The sequence below is a fragment of the Ceratotherium simum genome, chromosome 6, assembly GCF_057802395.1.
Source record: "Ceratotherium simum simum isolate JZ-2026a chromosome 6, ASM5780239v1, whole genome shotgun sequence".
In the NCBI taxonomy this organism is placed as follows: Eukaryota; Metazoa; Chordata; class Mammalia; order Perissodactyla; family Rhinocerotidae; genus Ceratotherium; species Ceratotherium simum.
The window spans coordinates 56,198,727-56,212,811 of record NC_141905.1 but is presented as its reverse complement, the minus strand read 5'-3'; the positions used below and the strand labels follow the sequence as shown (position 1 = coordinate 56,212,811).

The 14,085-nt window shown below is 34.8% G+C and overlaps 1 pseudogene; it reads left to right on the top strand.

The window, feature by feature from the left end:
• LOC101406291 (cytochrome P450 2C19-like) overlaps window positions 1-4,145 on the top strand; it is a 29,157-nt pseudogene extending 25,012 nt beyond the window's left edge.
• The last annotated feature ends 9,940 nt before the right edge of the window (window positions 4,146-14,085 follow it).

Sequence of the window (14,085 nt, the reverse complement as noted above, 5' to 3'; positions counted from 1 at the left end):
TAAAATTAGAAATGAAAGAGGAGAAATTACCCCAGATACTGCAGAAATACAAAGGATTATAACAGAATACTATGAAAAGCTCAATGCCAACAAATTGGATAACTGAGAAGAAATGGATACATTCATAGATACATACAACCTCCCAAAACTGAATGAAGAAGAAATAGAGAATCTGAATAGACCAATCACACGTAAAGAGATTGAAATAGTAATCAAAAACCTCACAAAAAAACAAAAGCCCAGAACCACATGGCCTCTCTGAAGAATTATACCAAACATTCAAATAAGATTTAATACCTATCCTTCTCAAACTCTTCCAAAAAATTAAAGAAGACAGAACACTTCCTAACTCCTTCTATGAGGCCAACATTACCCTGATACCCAAACCAGCCAAGGACAGCACAAAGAAGGGAAATTACAGGCCAATAGCGCTGATGAACATAGATGCAAAGATCCTCAACAAAATATTCGCCAACCAAATACAGCACTACATTAAAAAGATCATACACGGTGATCAGGTGGAATTCATTCCAGGGAGGCGGGGATGGATCAACATCCACAAATAATCAACGGGATACACCACATTAACAAAATAAGGTATAAAAATCACATGACCATCTCAAAATGCAAAGAAAGCAGGTGGCAAGATCCAACACCTATTTATGATAAAAACTCTCAATAAAAGGGTTATAGAAGGAAAGTAGCTCAACATAATAAAGCTACATACAGCAAACTCATCATTCTTTACGATGAAAAACTGAAAGGCATCCCTCTGAGAACAGGAACAAGACAAAGGTGCCCACTCTTGCCACTTCTATTCAACATAGTTCTGCAGGTTTTGGCCAGAGCAATTAGGCAAGAAAAATAAATAAAAGTATTCAAAAATGGAAAGGGAGAAATGAAATTCTCACTGTTTGCAGATGACATGATTCTGTGTATAGCAAATGTTAAAGAATTAATCAGAAAACTATTAGAAATAACAACTACAGCAAAGTTGGAGGGCATAAAATCAACTTATAAAAATTGATTGCATTTCTATACACTAACACAAACTAGCAGAAAGAGAAGTCAAGAATATAATCGCATTTACAATCACAACAAAAAGAATAAAACATCTAGGAGTAAATTTATCCAAAGAGGTGAAAGAACTATACATTGAAAACTATAAGATATTATTGAATGAAATTAAAGAAGGTATAAATAAATGGAAAGATATTCCATGTTCATGAGTTGGAAGAATAAACATAGTTAAAATGTCCGTATTACATAAAGCAATCTACAGATTCAATGCAATCCGAATCAGAATCCCAAAGACATTCTTCACAGTAATAGAACAAAGAATCCTAAAATTTATACGGAACAACAAAAGATGCCAAATAGCCCAAGCAATCAAGAGAAAAAAGAACAAAGCAGGCGCATCAGAATCCTGGACTTCAAAATGCACTACAAAGATATAGTAATCAAAACAGCATGGAAGTGGAACAAAAACAGACACACAGATCAGTGGAACAGAATTGAAAGCCCAGAGATAAAACCACACATCAATGGTCAGTTAATCTTTGACAAAGGAGCCAAGAGCATACAATGGAGTAAGGAAAGTCTCTTCAATAAACAGTGTTGGGAAAACTGGACAGCCATATGAAAAAAATGAAAGTAGACCATTATCTGACACCACACACAAAAAATTAACTCAAAATGGATTAAAGACTTGAAGGTAAGACCTGAAACCATAAAACTCCTACAAGAAAATATAGGCAGTACACTCCTGACATCAGTATTAGCAGCATCTTTTTGAATACCATGTCTAATCAGGCAAGGGAAACAAAAGAAAAAATAAACAAATGGGACTATATCAGACTGAAAAGCTTCTGCAAGGCAGAGGAAACCATGAACAAAACAAAAAGACAACCCACCAACCGGGAGAAAATATTTGCAAATCATATACCTGACAAGGGGTTAATTTCCAAAATATAAAAAAAACTCATACATCTCAACAACACAAAAACAAACAACACAATAAAAATGGGCAGAGGATATGAACAGACATTTCTCCAAAGAAGATATTCAGATGGCCAACAGAGACGTGAAAAGAGATGTTCAACATCACTAATTATTAGGGAAATGTAGATCAAAACTACAATGAGATATCACCTTACACCTGTCAGAATGGCTATAAATACCAAGACAAAAAATAACAAATGTTAGAGAGGATGTGGAGAAAAGGGAACCGTCATGCACTGCTGGTGGGAATGAAAACTGGTGCAATCATTATGAGAAATAGTATGGAGATTTCTCAAAATATTAAAAATAGAAGTACCATATGATCCAGCTATCCCACTACTGGGTATTTATCCAAAGAACTTGAAACCAACCATCCAAAGATATTTATGCACCTCTTTGTTCATTGCAGCATTATCCACAATAGCCAAGACTCGGAAGCAACACAAGTGCCCTGCTACAGATGGATGGATAAAGAAGATGTGGTATTAATATATAATGGACTACTACTCAGCCATACAAAAAAGACAAAATCATCCCATTTGCAACAACATGGATGGAACTTGAGGGTATGATGTTAAGTGAAATAAACCAGACATAGAAAGACAAATATTGCATGATTTCACCATTTGTGGGAGGTAAACACATAGATGAAGGGAATAGATTAGTGGTTACCAGAGAAAAAGTGGGCTGGAGGGTGGGCAAAAGGGATGAAGGGGCACATATGCATGGTGACAGATAAAAATTAGACTACTGGTGTTGAGCTCGACACAGTCTATTCAGAAATTTATAAATAATAATGTACATCTGAAATTACATAATGTTATCAACCTTTATGGTCTCAATATAATACAGTGAAAAAAATTGAGTTTTATGGTGTATGAACCACCAACAAACATCACAATTTTGCCCTGTGCTTAGCTGCATTCTCCTGAACTCTGCATAAATGATAGTTATGAGATACTAGGTAAGTCATTTTACCTCTCTGGTACAGTTACCTATTACATTGTGTAAGACAGTGACCTAAAATACAATGTTGGGTTTGTGGTACATTCATGCTCCTCAGTTCTAAATTACTAATTCTACTTTCAAAGCTACTTGCTAGAACTAGAGACAGCTGGTTTTAACTTTGTGCTCCACATCAGGTTACCCATACTCCCTTAAGTTCTGTACTCATCACACAAAATATGAATCATAGCAGTTCATGCCATTCTATATCTGAAGGTTGTAGGAAAGAATTGATGTAGAAAATGAGAAAATAGATATGAACATGCTTTTATACTACAGAAATTATGTGTGAGCTTAGGAAATGATTATCATATTCGATTACCTGATCAGAGCTTTCTTCTTCATCTTTCAATCAGCATAAAGAATTATTTTGTATGTACAGTAAAACCTATATGTGCAGTATAAAGACGATCTTTTATGCATCTTTGTAGCTCCAGTTTCTAGCCATGACTTGGATATGGTATATTTTTCTCCATTGAATGGTTTTATTCATTAAAGATTTTTTTCTCTTTTAGATCTGCAATAATTTTCCTGCTCATTGATTATTTCCCAGGAACTTGTGACAAATTTCTTAAAATTATGCTAACTTAAAAAATTGTATTTTGGAGAAAATAAAAGAACACTAAAAATCCCTGGACAGTAACGATTCTCGGAAACTCCTTGAATGTTTTCTGATCAAAATGGAACAGGTAAAATGTTAATGATAGCTCACTTACTTGATTGCTTTTGCATTTTGTGATTCATTGACTAGTTCTACAGTTAATAGTGTGATGGTTAAATCTTTGGGTCAACTTGACTAGGCTAAGGCATGATCAGATGGCTGGTAAAACATTATTTCTGAGTTTGTCTGTGAGGATATTTCCAGAAGAGATTAGCATTTGAATCAGTAGACTCAGTAAAGAAGATCACCCTCGTCAATGTACGTGGGCATTATACAATATGTTGAGAGCCTGAACGGAACAAAAAGGCAGAGGAAGGGTGAATTTGCTTTTTGCTTGAACTGGGGCATCCATTTTCTCCAGTTCTTGAACATTGGCTCCCCTGGTTCTCAGGCCTTTGGACCCAGACTGAATTATGCCATTGGTTTTCCTGGTTCTCCAGCTTCAGACAGCAGATCATGGGATTCTTGGCCTCCATAATGGTGTGAGCCAATTGCTATAATAGTAAATCAATCTCTCTCTCTCTCTCTAAATATACATATATATACATATATCATGTATTGGTTCTGTTTCTCTGGAGTACCCTGACTAATACAGTAGGGATTTTTAATTGGTCAGGCGAGTACTTCTGTAAAAGCACGTTAACAGTTATGGTGAACATGGATCTATACTGAGAATCATGGAAGATTTTAATATGAATTGTTAAATAATTAGATAAATAAATATTTAGAATACATGGATCCTTTTCAATAAGTTTTGATAATCTAACTGAGGAGAAACAGAATGCACACCTCATGTGAAGTGGGACTATTGCAAGCAGGATAATAAATACAGAACATCAATCCATACAATGAAGATGGAAATGATCATTGTATCATTTACATGATATATAGGGGAGTGAGAACAAGGGTTTAACCTAGGGGGTTTCCTGTATGTCATGAGGTTTCATGTAGATTTTGAAATACTTGAAATGGGGTACAGGGTAGGGAATTTCAGATAGGTTGAATAATGTATAAGGAGGTTAAAAGGTTTATTTGGCAAATAGATTAGGGAGATGGAAGAGAGAACTTCCTTTAGCATAACCAAAAATGAATTTGGGCAAATATGGTGCTGGAGGTTGGTGTCTCTCAAGTAACCTGTAAACCTGAATGTTGGCATGGAAAGTTTTAATTTGATTAGGTAAATGTAATGAGCCAGAACTAGTATGGAATGTGGATAATTATTAGGGAAAATTAACCTTGGTGTTTGTATAATGATCTGTATGTTGAGGACTGAACTCAAGGACCAACTGGAAGATATTTCATGTCATTAGATTGTTTTGATGAGTCTGGACCATGGAAACAGAGGAATTGGACATAAAATCAAGATTGTTCATCTTGTCATTTTCACAGATTTTAGGAAGAGAATCAACTGTGCAGTCCAATGGAAGTCAAAGTTGAAGCAACATTATAGAGGAAATGTATCAGGTAAAATTAGGAAATGAAGAATGCTACACCTGATAAAGACATTGAATTTGATTAGAGTTTGTGTCAGAGGAGACTTATAGAGAGCAGTTTTAGTAAAGAAGGGAGGAAGGGAGCCAAATTATAAGGACTTGCATTGGAAATCTCACTTATGAAACCAGATGTTCTATGTGAGAAGCTTAAGCAAGGAAGGTAAGATTTGGATGGTGAATTTGAATAATGGTATAGTCAGGTTTAAAGTCCATGTGAGAAGGGTAAGATAGATCCCATAAGTACATCTGTGTAGGTGCAAGTTCCTCACTGAACCGAGGAGAGGCAGAATCCTGAACACACTGAAAAGATCTAATTCTGGAGAAGGAAACACCTTCCTCTGAGGCCACTATTATTTATTCAAGCACTTTGCAGCAGTAGGAAGAAATGAAAAATAAATTAAGGCAAAGTGGGAAGTGAGTCAAAGATGCTGAAGGAGAAGACATTCAAAGAATTCTCCATGGGATTTGAGCTGGACTGTTCAAATCATTTGTTTGAGATTGAGTGCAGTGAAGGAGATGGAATTGTTTGAAGAAACTAGAGGGAAGAAGTACATTATCCCCACGGTCTACCTTTTCTCCAACTAGGACAATGATTTTTCTTCTTCTTGGGGTCGAGTTATTTTGAGATTTTGATTAAGGGTGTTGACACCTTCCCATAAAGATGCACCTACATGAGTTTTTGGTGCATTAAATGCATTTGGGAGGGGATTCCTTAATGCTTTGAAGCCTCTTCATTAATCAGAGGTTACGGCAAACTGTAAAGTCAGTGCTGTTTCAATTACAAATGGCTAATTCCTCAATACTGCATTTGAAACAGCATTGTTTCTCTGGCCTTAGTATATTATTTAGAGTCTAGCTTAAGTTTTTAGTTGTAGCTTTATTAAGACATATTCACATGCCATACAATTCACCCATTCAATGTATACAATTCAGTTGTTTTCAGTGTATTCACGGTTTTGCAACCATTGGTATAATCGGTTTCTGAAATTTTCATCAACCCATATCTTTTAGCAGTTATCTCCCATTTCCCCCAACTATCACAGCCCTGGGCAATCACTAAAGTACTTTCTGTCTCTATAAGTCTGTTATTCTGGATACTTCTTATACTTGTAATTTATAATAAATGATCTTTCGTGTCTGGCTTCTTTCACTTAGAATATTGTTTTCAAGATTCATTGATGTTGTAGGATGTATTAGTACTTCATTCCTTTTTATGGCTGAATAATATTTCATTTTTGGATATACTCCATTTATTTATCCATCATCAGTGGATGGACATTTGGATTGTTTCCATCTTTTCATTATTATGGATAATTCTACTATTAACATTCATGTACAAGTTCTTGTGTGAATATATATTCTCAATTCTTTTAAGTATATTCCTAGGAGTGGAATTGCTGGAATTCTCATAGGAGAATTCTACGTTAACTTACTGAAAAAACAACAAGCTGTTTTCCACAGTGGCTGCATCATTTTACATTATTACTAGCAAGACCTAAGTGTTGCAATTTCTCTACATCCTCAGCAACAATTATTATCTGTCCTTTTGATCATAGGTGTCCTGGTGTTGTGAAGTGGTATCGCATTGTGATTTGGTTTGCATTTCCCTGATTGTTAATGATAAGCATCTTTTCCTATGCTAATTGGCCATTTGTATATCTTCTTTGTAGAAATATCTATTCAACCCTTTGCTTAATTTTGAATTGAGCCATTTGTCTTTTTATTATTGAGTTTTAAAACTTCTTATATATTCAAGATATAAGATCTTTATTAGATATATGATTTGCAAATATTTTCTCCCATTTTTTGGATTGTCTTTTTACATTCTTGATGCTGTCCTTTGAAACACAAAAGTTTTTGATTTTAATGAAGTTCAATTCATCATTTTTTTTTTGTTGCTCAATTGCTTAATCCAAGGTCGTAAAGAGTTACACCCATGTTTTCTGTGTACTTTAAACTTTTAAGTTTAGGTCTTTGATCTGTTTGGAGTTAAATTTGTATATTCTGCAAGGTGTGGGTCCAAATTCATTCTTTTGCATGTGGATATCCTATTGTCCCAGGACCATTTGTTGAAAAGACCGTTCATTCTCCATGAACAGGTTTAGCACAATTGAAAAAAATCATCTCGCTATAAATATGAGGGTTTTTACATCTAATATGCCTAATATCCCATTGAACTATATGTCTGTCTTTATACTGGTACCACAGTGTCTTAATCACAGTAGCTTGGTAGTTAAATTTTGAAATTGAGAAATGTGAGCTATCCAAATTTGTTCTTCTCTTTCAAGATTATTTTTGTTATTCTGGGTCCCTTGAGTTTCCATAAGAATTTTAGGATCAGCTTGTCAATTTCTGAAGAGAAGCCATCTGAGACTTTTACAGGAATTATGTTAAATTTGCATCTAAATTTGTGAAGTATTGTCATCTTAACCATATTAAGTCTTCTCACAGAGGAATATGAGATGTCTTTCCATTTATATAGTTCTTCTTTAATTTCTTTGAACAATTTTTTATATAGTCCAGGTTATTTTTTTAAAACACTTTATTTTTTTAGAGCTGTTTTAGGTTTATAACAAAATTGAGAGGACTGTATAGAAACATCTCACACTGCTACCCCCACACATTCATTGCCTCCCCCATTATCAGCGTCATTCACTAGAATAGCACAATTTTTACCAGGGGTGAACCTACATGGACACATCGTAACCACCCAAAGACCATAGTTTGCCTCAGAGTTCACTCTTGGTGTTGTACATTCTATGGGTTTGGACAAATGTATAGAGATATATCCATCATTATAATATCATACAGAGCATTTTCAATTCCTTAAAATTCTCTGTGTTCTGCCTATCCACCCTCCCCCCATCCCTGGCAACCACTTATCTCTTTATTGTGTCCATAGTTTTGCCTTTTCCAGAAATCATTTAGTTGAAATCATACAACATGTAGCCTTTCTAGATTGGCTTCTTTCACTTAATAATATGCATTTAAGTTTCCTCCGTGTCTTTTTATGGCTTGATATGACATCTTGGCTGCTTTCAAGTTTTGGCAATTATGAATAAAGCTGCTATAAAAAATCCAAGTGCAGGTTTTAGTGTGGACAAAGTTTTCTACTCCCTTGGGTAAATACCAAGGAGAATGATTGGTGTATCATATGGTAAGTGTAGGTTTAGTTTTGTAAGAAACTGCCAAACTGTCTTCCTAAGTGGCTATATGATTTTGTGTTTCCACCAGCACTGCATAAGACTTTCAATGCTTCACATGCTCCCTCACATTTGGTGTTGTCAGTGTTTCAGATGTTGGCCATTCTAATAGGTGTATAGTGGTATCTCACTGTTGTTTTAATTTTCATTTCCCTGATGACATATCATGTTGAGCATCTTTTCATATGCTTATTTGACATTTGTATATTTTCTTTGGTGAGGTGTCTGTTAAGGTCATTGGCCCATTTTTTAATCAGGATGTTTTCTTATTGTTGAGTTTTAAGAGTTCTTTGTATACTTTGTATACAAGTTATCAAATATATCTTTTGCAAATACTTTTCTCCTAGTACGTGGCTTACTGTCTAATTCTCTTGATGTTATCTTTCACAGAGCAGAAGTTTGAAATTTTGATGATGTCCAGCTTATCATTTATATCTTTCATGGATTTTTGTCTTTTGTGTTATATCTAAAAAGGCATCACCATACCCAAGCTCATCTATCTTCTACGAGCTTAATAGTTTTGTGTTTTACATGTTGGTCTGTGATCCATTTTGAGTTAATTTTTATGAAAGGTGTAAGATCTGTGTCTAGATTAATTTTTTTTGCATGTAGATAGATGTCCATTTGTTCCAGCACCATTTGTTGAAGAGACTATCTTAGCTCCATCATATTGCCTTTACTCCTCTGTCAAATATCAGTTGACTATATTTATGGGGCCTATTTCTGGGCTTTCTATTTTTTTCCATTGATCTTTTATCTGTTATTTCACCAATACCACACTGTCTTGATTACTGTAGCTTTATAGTCTTCTAACTTTGCTTTCCTCCTTCAATACTGTGTTGGCTATTCTGGGTCTTTTCCCTCTCCATATAAACTTTAGAATAAGTTTGTCAATATCCATAAAATAACTGACTCATAATTTGTTTGGGTTTGCTTTGAATCTATTGATCAAGTTGGGAAGAGTTGACATCTAGAAAATATTGAGCCTTCCTATCCATGCACATGGAATATCTCTCCGTTTATTTAGTTCTTCTTTGATTTTGCTCATCAGAGATTTATAATTTTCCTCATATAGATCTTGTACTTATTTGGTTACATTTATACCTAAGTATTTCATATTTGGGGATGGTAATGTAAATTGTATTGTGATTTTAATTTGAAATTCCACTTGTTCATTGTTGGTATATAGGAAAGCAATTGATTTTTGTATATTAATCTTGTATCCTACAAATTTGCCCTACTGGCTTGTTAGTTCCAGGAGTTTTTGTTGTAGCTGTTTCTTTCAGATTTTCTACATAGTGCAAACAAAGACAGTTTTATATCTTCCTTCCCAAGATGAATAGATTTTATTCCTTTTCTTGCCTTATTGCATTAGTAGAGACTTTCAGTAGGTATCATTGAGAGGGGTCATTCTTGCCTTTTTCTTGATCTTAGTGGGAAAGCTTCAAGTTTCTTACCATTAAGTACAATGTTTACTGTAGGTTTTTGTAGTCTTTATCAAGTTGAGAAAGTGCCCTTTATGCTTAATTTACTGATATTTTTAAAATCATGAATGTGTGTTAGATTTTGTCAAATGCTTTTTCTGCATGTATTGACATGATCCTGTGATTTTTCTTTTTTAGTCTGTTGATGTGATGGGTGACATTGATTGATTTTTGAATATTTAACCTGCCTTGCATACCTGGGATAAATCCCACTTGGTCATGGTGTATGATTCTTTTTATACATTTTTGGATTTCATTTTCTTGCTAATATTTTGTTGAAGAAATTTTCATCTGTGTTCATGAGACAGATTGGTCTATATCTTTCTTATTTTGTAATTTCTTTGTCTGGTTTTGGTATTAGGGTAATGCTTTGTGAATTAGAACTGTTTCCTTTTAAATAATCTTTTTCATTGAAGCATAATACAAGAAAGAAAGTTACACACTAAATGTGCAGCTAAATGAAACATCACATAAACATATGTTATATAACCAACACACAGGTCAAGAGAAAGAAATTTCCAGGACCCCAGAAACCCCTTTGTGTCTCCCCTACTCACTACCTGCACCCTCTCTTTAAGTGTATTCTGTATCATGCCGTAAGTTAGTTTTGCCTGTTTTTTAAAAAGATATAATGTATTTTAAATACAAGGAAACATATAAGTGTTTTTTAGTATCTAGCATTTTCAGTTAATATTATGTCTATGATATTATGTTATGATGTTTCGTGTTATACAAATAGAAATAGTTAAGTTATGCTTCCTGCATAGTGTTTTATAACTGTTCCAAAATTTATTTTTTCAAATATATTGCTATGGACATTTTAGGGCTGTTACAAACATTTCTGTACATATCCTTTTTGTATCCTAATGTATTGCATTTTTCTTCAGTATATACCTCTATGAGTGCAATTGCTGGCTGTGCATGTTTTAAGTTTTAGTAACTACTGCCAAAAATTGTCCAAAGGGTTGAACCAATTTACAATTTTGTTATAAGAGTGCCAGTTTCACTTCTTTACCAACATTTAGTATAGCTATTATTTTTTCAATTTAACCATTTAGTGAGTATGTAACAATTTCTCACTGTAGTTTTAATTTGCATTTCCATGAAGATTACTGAAGCTGAGCGCTTTTTCAGAGGTCCACTGGCAATATCAGTTCTTTTTTGTCTAGAGCTTGTATAGCTTGTATAGTCATTGTCGACTCAAATATATAAATCGTATATACTTATACAATTTTGGGGAATCACAAATGTATAGAAGAATCACAGGTACATGCAAGGAATTTCTTTTACTTCAAACTATTTGAGAGTAATTGCCGAGTTGATGTTCCAAAGACCTGAAATATGTTAGCATGTATTTCCTAAACACAAGGTGATCGTTTTATATAACTATTATACAACTTTCAGAATCAGGAAATTAATACTGATGCATGATGACCACCAAACCCTCGTTTTCATTTGTATTTCACCAATAAATCCCAGTGATATCCATTGTGTCCAGTTCAGACACCAGTGCAGGTCCCATGTTGCAACACATTGTCATATCAATTTTGTCAACTGTAATCTGAAACAACTTCTCATTCTTTCTTAGTATTCCCTGACCTTACCTCTTTTGACGAATGTAGACCAAATGTTTGTATAAAGTTCCAGAAATTGAATTTTTCTATATTCCCTCATGATTAAAGTCAGGTTGTGTATCTGTGGCAGAAATATCATTGAATGATGCTTCTTAATTTTTTTTTGTATTTATTTAAGATGCCGGGTTTCTTTTTTTTTTTTTTTTTTGGTGAGGGAGATCGAACCTAAGCTAACATCTGCCAATCCTCCTCTCTTTTTGCTGAGGAAGACTAGCCCTGGGCTAACATCTGTGCCCATCTTCCTCTACTTTATATGGGACGCCGCCACAGCATGGCTTGACAAACGGTGCGTGGGTGGGTGCGCGCCCAGGATCAGAACCGGCAAACCCCGGGCCGCCACAGCGGAGCGTGCTCACTTAACCGCTTGCACCACTGGCCGGCCCGAATGATGCTTCTTTTTGCTACTACATCCTATTAGGTGACAAACAATTTCAATCTGCCCCATTACAGATGATGATCACTTTGATGACTTGATCGAGACAGTGTCTTGCAGTCTCTTCTACTGTACAGTTATTCTTCTCACCTTTATAATTAGGAAGCACTTTGTGGGTATATCCTTTGAAATATGTAACTATCCGTGTCTTATAAAGTTTTTTATTTATTCATTATTTATTTATATCAGTATGGAACGATGTATTCAATTGTATTCAATGAATTATAATCATTAGTATTATTATTTAATTTGATGCTCCAATTATCTACCCATGATTGAATTCTTTGTCCTTTTGACATGTGCCCGTCAATATTTGGGCAATTCCTTGATTTCTGGCATGTTGAGAAGCCACACTATGCAGTGAGCCCTGAGGAAATCCAGAGGCTGATATTGGCTTGACAGGTATCCCCATGTTCTCTTAGGAACCCATTCCAGGAAGTAATTTGCTGACAAAGTGTCCAGTTCTACTTCATTGGCCCTCAGCTGAAGGGAGGGGCAAGGTGGAAGAGAGAAGTCAGGAAAGGTGATGGAGGCTCCATCCTTGGCTCAGCCACAGGGTTTGTTCTGCTCCCCTGACACTCCTTTTTCTCATTTCGAGAAGAATTCCATCCTCTTATTAAGGGAATTTAATCAACTGTTGCCCCTAAAATGACCAGCAGATGGCGACAGACTAAGGTCCCAGTAGAGCTTTCAAGCCATGAAAGGACATGGAGGTACCATAAATGCATCTTGTTAAGGGAAAGAAGACAATCTGCAAAGTCTACATATTGTATATCCAACTATATGACATTCAGGATAAGGAAAAACTATAGAGAAAGTAAAGAGACTAGTGGTTGCCAGGGGTTGGAGAGAAAGGGAGACATGAATGAATAAGTGTAGTACATAGGATTTTTAGAGCAGTGAAACTATTCTGTTGATATGATATTGGTGGATACGTGACACTATGCGTTTGGACAAATCTGTAAGTTGTATAAAAAAGAGTGAATCCTAATGTGTAAAATAAGGGCTTTAGTTGATAATAATTTATCAATATTCGCTCATCAGTTTCAACAAATGAATCACACCAGTGCAAGATATTAATAAAAGAGGAAACTGTGGGCAGGTGGAGAAGAAGTATTTGGAAACTCTCTAGACTTTTTACTTGGTTTTTATGTACACCTGAAACTGCTCTAAGAAATGTAGTCCATAAATTTAAAAATGAACTCCTGCAAATTAAATATGACACCGGATCTGGAAAACAGAACACTCAGCATGAAGATAGAATATAACTTTGACAAAATATGCAATTTATACATATATATATATGATGTAAAGTAGAATAGAAAAGGTAAGAAATTTAGAAGACCAGTCCAGAAGTTCCAACATGTGAATAATAAAATTTCCAGATACTGAGACATAAAAGGAAATAGAAAAGAAGAAATCATTTCCACAAGGAAATTTCCTTTAATTAAAGTACATGAGTTTCCAGATTGAAGGGGCTCAGCATGATGAATGAAACATTTCATAGTGAAATTTTTTAATATCAAGTAAAGACAAAAGATATTTTAGATTTCAAAGGAAAAATGTAGGCTTCACACAAAGGGTCAAGATTGAAGAGGGAATGCAACTTCTCAAAAGCAACACAGCAAACTATAATTCATTAAATAAATGCCTTAAATGTTAAAAGAAAATTATTTACAATCTAGAAACCTATGTCCAGCCAACTTTCAAGTAAATGACATGCAAAATATCTGAAAATTTATCTCCCATGCACCTATTCTCAGGAAAAAAATGTGCTTTGCCAAACAAGAGAGTAAAACAAGAAAAAGGAAGACATGATATTGACATAGAAGATCAAACAAGAGTCGAAGGGAAAAGTTCAGACAATGCTGAAAGCAGATCCTAAGAGCTGAGCTCTGCTCCAGGCCTTGAGAGCAACTAGAGCAGTTAGGAGTAAGTGAGAAGACTGGGAGAGTCTTCTTCAAGATAAAATTGGTAGAATATGTCATGTATTTGATTGTATTGATAGATGATCTTTACAACTCAGGGAGAGTTTAGAGTTGAGCCAATGATCAGTATCTAGACTCATCTAGAGAAAGAAGCAAATGGGAATAAAAAGTCATTTACTACTTCCAGAGAAAACAAAATGTTGCAAAAGTAAAAGAAGGCCAATCATCATATACACTACTGGG